Genomic DNA, 5734 nt, shown 5'->3' with positions numbered 1-5734 from the left:
ATATTCACGTTTAAAGTTGGAAGTTTTTTCAGAAAACTGCCTATAGAAAACTGAATATCTCGAAAATGCCTATCTTTGAACGCTCATAACTTTTTTTTCGTTTGTACGATTTTTAATCTGTCTTCACTCGTTTGACTAAAATTGAATTTCCTTTCTTTTGGTACCCTGGGCGTATGTTTAGCACTTCTAGTTTTCGAGATATTCACGTTTATAGTTAAAAGTTTTTTCAGAAAAAGAGCATTTTCGTTGTTTCGTCCTATAAAATGCCTATCTTTGAACGCTCATAACTTTTTTTTCGTTCGTACGATTTTTAATCTGTCTTCACTTGTTTGACTAAAATTGAATTTCCTTTCTTTTGGTACCCTGGGCGTATTTTTAGCACTTCTAGTTTTCGAGATATTCACGTTTAAAGTTGGAAGTTTTTTCAGAAAAAGATAATATATGCCTATAATAAAATAAAAATGCCTATCTAATCTATCTATAAAATGCCTATCTTTGAACGCTCATAACTTTTTTTTCGTTCGTACGATTTTTAATCTGTCGCCACTTTGTTTGACTAAAATTGAATTTCCTTTCTTTTGGTACCCTGGGCGTATTTTTAGCTCTTCTAGTTTTCGAGATATTCACGTTTAAAGTTGGAAGTTTTTTCAGAAAAAGAGCATTTTCGTTGTTTCGTCCTATAAAATGCCTATCTTTGAACGCTCATAACTTTTTTTTCGTTCGTACGATTTTTAATCTGTCTTCAGTCGTTTGACTAAAATTGAATTTCCTTTCTTTTGGTACCCTGGGCGTATTTTTAGCACTTCTAGTTTTCGAGATATTCACGTTTATAGTTGGAAGTTTTTTCAGAAAAAGAGCATTTTCGTTGTTTCGTCCTATAAAATGCCTATCTTTGAACGCTCATAATTTTTTTTTCGTTCGTACGATTTTTAATCTGTCTTCACTTGTTTGACTAAATTTGAATTTCCTTTCTTTTGGTACCCTGGGCGTATTTTTAGCACTTCTAGTTTTCGAGATATTCACGTTTAAAGTTGGAAGTTTTTTCAGAAAAAGAGCATTTTCGTTGTTTCGTTCTATAAAATGCCTATCTTTGAACGCTCATAACTTTTTTGTCGTTCGTACGATTTTTAATCTGTCTTCACTTGTTTGACGTAAATTGAATTTCCTTTCTTTTGGTACCCCGGGCGTATTTTTAGCTCTTCTAGTTTTCGAGATATTCACGTTTAAAGTTGAAAGTTTTTAAAGAAAAAGAGCATTTTCGTTGTTTCGTCCTATAAAATGCCAATCTTTGAACGCTCATAACTTTTTTGTCGTTCGTATGATTTTTAATCTGTCTTCACTTGTTTGACTTAAATTGAATTTCCTTTCTTTTGGTACCCTGGGCGTATTTTTAGCACTTCTAGTTTTCGAGATATTCACGTTTAAAGTTGGAAGTTTTTTCAGAAAACTGCCTATAGAAAACTGAATATCTCGAAAATGCCTATCTTTGAACGCTCATAACTTTTTTTTCGTTCGTACGATTTTTAATTTGTCTTCACTTGTTTGACTTAAATTGAATTTCCTTTCTTTTGGTACCCTGGGCGTATTTTTAGCACTTCTAGTTTTCGAGATATTCACGTTTAAAGTTGGAAGTTTTTTCAGAAAAAGAACATTTTCGTTGTTTCGTCCTATAAAATGCCTATCTTTGAACGCTCATAACTTTTTTTTCGTTCGTACGATTTTTAATCTGTCTTCACTTGTTTGACTAAAATTGAATTTCCTTTCTTTTGATACCCTGGGCGTATTTTTAGCACTTCTAGTTTTCGAGATATTCACGTTTAAAGTTGGAAGTTTTTTCAGAAAAAGATAATATATGCCTATAATAAAATAAAAATGCCTATCTAATCTATCTTTAAAATGCCTATCTTTGAACGCTCATAACTTTTTTGTCGTTCGTACGATTTTTAATCTGTCTTCACTTGTTTGACGTAAATTGAATTTCCTTTCTTTTGGTACCCTGGGCGTATTTTTAGCTCTTCTAGTTTTCGAGATATTCACGTTTAAAGTTGGAAGTTTTTTCAGAAAAAGAGCATTTTCGTTGTTTCGTCCTATAAAATGCCTATCTTTGAACACTTATAACTTTTTTGTCATTCAAACGATTTTACATCTGTCCTCACTTGTTTGACTAAAATTGAATTTCCTTTCTTTTGGTACCCTGGGCGTATTTTTAGCACTTCTAGTTTTCGAGATATTCACGTTTAAAGTTGGAAGTTTTTTCAGAAAAAGAGCATTTTCGTTGTTTTGTCCTATAAAATGCCTATCTTTGAACGCTCATAACTTTTTTTTCGTTCGTATGATTTTTAATCTGTCTTCACTTGTTTGACTAAAATTGAATTTCCTTTCTTTTGGTACCCTGGGCGTATTTTTAGCACTTCTAGTTTTCGAGATATTCACGTTTAAAGTTGGAAGGTTTTTCAGAAAAAGAGCATTTTCGTTGTTTCGTCCTATAAAATGCTTATCTTTGAACACTTATATTTTTTTTGTCGTTCGTACGATTTTTAATCTGTCGTCACTTGTTTGCTAAAAATTGAATTTCCTTTCTTTTGGTACCCTGGGCGTATTTTTAGCACTTCTAGTTTTCGAGATATTCACGTTTAAAGTTGGAAGTTTTTTCAAAATAAGAGCATTTTCGTTGTTTCGTCCTATAAAATGCCTATCTTTGAATACTTATAACTTTCTTGTCGTTCGTACGATTTTTAATCTGTCTTCACTTGTTTGACAAAAATTGAATTTCCTTTCTTTTGGTACCCTGGGCGTATTTTTAGCACTTCTAGTTTTCGAGATATTCACGTTTAAAGTTGGAAGTTTTTTCAAAATAAGAGCATTTTCGTTGTTTCGTCCTATAAAATGCCTATCTTTGAATACTTATAACTTTCTTGTCGTTCGTACGATTTTTAATCTGTCTTCACTTGTTTGACAAAAATTGAATTTCCTTTCTTTTGGTACCCTGGGCGTATTTTTAGCACTTCTAGTTTTCGAGATATTCACGTTTAAAGTTGGAAGTTTTTTCAGAAAAAGAGCATTTTCGTTGTTTCGTCCTATAAAATGCCTATCTTTGAACGCTCATATCTTTTTTGTCATTCAAACGATTTTACATCTGTCCTCACTTGTTTGACTAAAATTGAATTTCCTTTCTTTTGGTACCCTGGGCGTATTTTTAGCACTTCTAGTTTTCGAGATATTCACGTTTAAAGTTGGAAGTTTTTTCAAAATAAGAGCATTTTCGTTGTTTTGTCCTATAAAATGCCTATCTTTGAACGCTCATAACTTTTTTTTCGTTCGTATGATTTTTAATCTGTCTTCACTTGTTTGACTAAAATTGAATTTCCTTTCTTTTGGTACCCTGGGCGTATTTTTAGCACTTCTAGTTTTCGAGATATTCACGTTTAAAGTTGGAAGGTTTTTCAGAAAAAGAGCATTTTCGTTGTTTCGTCCTATAAAATGCTTATCTTTGAACACTTATATTTTTTTTGTCGTTCGTACGATTTTTAATCTGTCGTCACTTGTTTGCTAAAAATTGAATTTCCTTTCTTTTGGTACCCTGGGCGTATTTTTAGCACTTCTAGTTTTCGAGATATTTACGTTTAAAGTTGGAAGTTTTTTCAGAAAAAGAGCATTTTCGCTGTTTCGTCCTATAAAATGCCTATCTTTGAACGCTCATAACTTTTTTTTCGTTCGTACGATTTTTAATCTGTCTTCACTTGTTTGACTAAAATTGAATTTCCTTTCTTTTGGTACCCTGGGCGTATTTTTAGCACTTCTAGTTTTCGAGATATTCACGTTTAAAGTTGGAAGTTTTTTTCAGAAAAAGAGCATTTTTGTTGTTTCGTCCTATAAAATGCCTATCTTTGAACACTTATAACTTTTTTGTCGTTCGTACGATTTTAAGTCTGTCTTCACTTGTTTGACTAAAATTGAATTTCCTTTCTTTTGGTACCCTGGGCGTATTTTTAGCACTTCTAGTTTTCGAGATATTCACGTTTAAAGTTGGAAGTTTTTTCAGAAAAAGAGCATTTTTGTTGTTTCGTCCTATAAAACGCCTATCTTTGAACACTTATTACTTTTTTGTCGTTCGTACGATTTTTAATCTGTCTTCATTTGTTTGATTAAAATTGAATTTCCTTTTTTTTGGTACCCTGGGCGTATTTTTAGCACTTCTAGTTTTCGAGATATTCACGTTTAAAGTTGGAAGTTTTTTCAGAAAAAGAGCATTTTCGTTGTTTCGTCCTACAAAATGCCTATCTTTGAACGCTCATAACTTTTTTTTCGTTCGTACGATTTTAAATCTGTCTTCATTTGTTTGACTAAAATTGAATTTCCTTTCTTTTGGTACCCTGGGCGTATTTTTAGCACTTCTAGTTTTCGAGATATTCACGTTTAAAGTTGGAAGTTTTTTCAGAAAAAGAGCATTTTCGTTTTTTCATCCTATAAAATGCCTATCTTTGAACACTTATAACTTTTTTGTCGTTCGTACGATTTTTAATCTGTCTTCACTTGTTTGACTAAAATTGAATTTCCTTTCTTTTGGTATCCTGAGCGTATTTTTAGCACTTCTAGTTTTCGAGATATTCACGTTTAAAGTTGGAAGTTTTTTCAGAAAAAGAGCATTTTCGTTGTTTCGTCCTATAAAATGCCTATCTTTGCACGCTCATAACTTTTTTGTCGTTCGTACGATTTTTAATCTGTCTTCATTTGTTTGACTAAAATTGAATTTCCTTTCTTTTGGTACCCTGGGCGTATTTTTAGCTCTTCAAGTTTTCGAGATATTCACGTTTAAAGTTCGAAGTTTTTTCAGAAAAAGAGCATTTTCGTTGTTTCGTCCTATAAAATGCCTATCTTTGAACGCTCATAACTTTTTTTTCGTTCGTACGATTGTTAATCTGTCTTCAGTTGTTTTACTAAAATTGAATTTCCTTTCTTTTGGTACCCTGGGCGTATTTTTAGCTCTTCTAGTTTTCGAGATATTCACGTTTAAAGTTGGAAGTTTTTTCAGAAAAAGAGCATTTTCGTTGTTTCGTCCTATAAAATGCCTATCTTTGAACGCTCATAACTTTTTTTTTCATTCGTACGATTTTTAATCTGTCTTCACTTGTTTGACTAAAATTGAATTTCCTTTCTTTTGGTACCCTGGGCGTATTTTTATCACTTCTAGTTTTCGAGATATTCACGTTTAAAGTTGGAAGTTTTTTCAGAAAAAGAGCATTTTCGTTGTTTCGTCCTATAAAATGCCTATCTTTGAACGCTCATAACTTTTTTTTCGTTCGTACGATTTTTAATCTGTCTTCACTTGTTTGACTAAAATTGAATTTCCTTTCTTTTGGTTCCCTGGGCGTATTTTTAGCACTTCTAGTTTTCGAGATATTCACGTTTAAAGTTGGAAGTTTTTTCAGAAAAAGAGCATCTTCGTTGTTTCGGCCTATAAAACGCCTATCTTTGAACGCTCATAACTTTTTTTTCGTTCTTACGATTTTTAATCTGTCTTCACTTGTTTGACTAAAATTGAATTTCCTTTCTTTTGGTTCCCAGGGCGTATTTTTAGCTCTTCTAGTTTTCGAGATATTCACGTTTAAAGTTGGAAGTTTTTTCAGAAAAAGAGCATTTTCGTTGTTTCGTCCTATAGAATGCCTATCTTTGAACGCTCATAACTTTTTTTTCGTTCGTACGATTTTTTATCTGTCGTCACTTGTTTGCTAAA

This window comes from Anopheles coustani (genome assembly GCF_943734705.1).
Source record: "Anopheles coustani chromosome X unlocalized genomic scaffold, idAnoCousDA_361_x.2 X_unloc_3, whole genome shotgun sequence".
NCBI lineage: Eukaryota > Metazoa > Arthropoda > Insecta > Diptera > Culicidae > Anopheles > Anopheles coustani.
The sequence above is the reverse complement of the archived record's forward strand: the minus strand, read 5'-3'. Positions refer to the sequence as shown.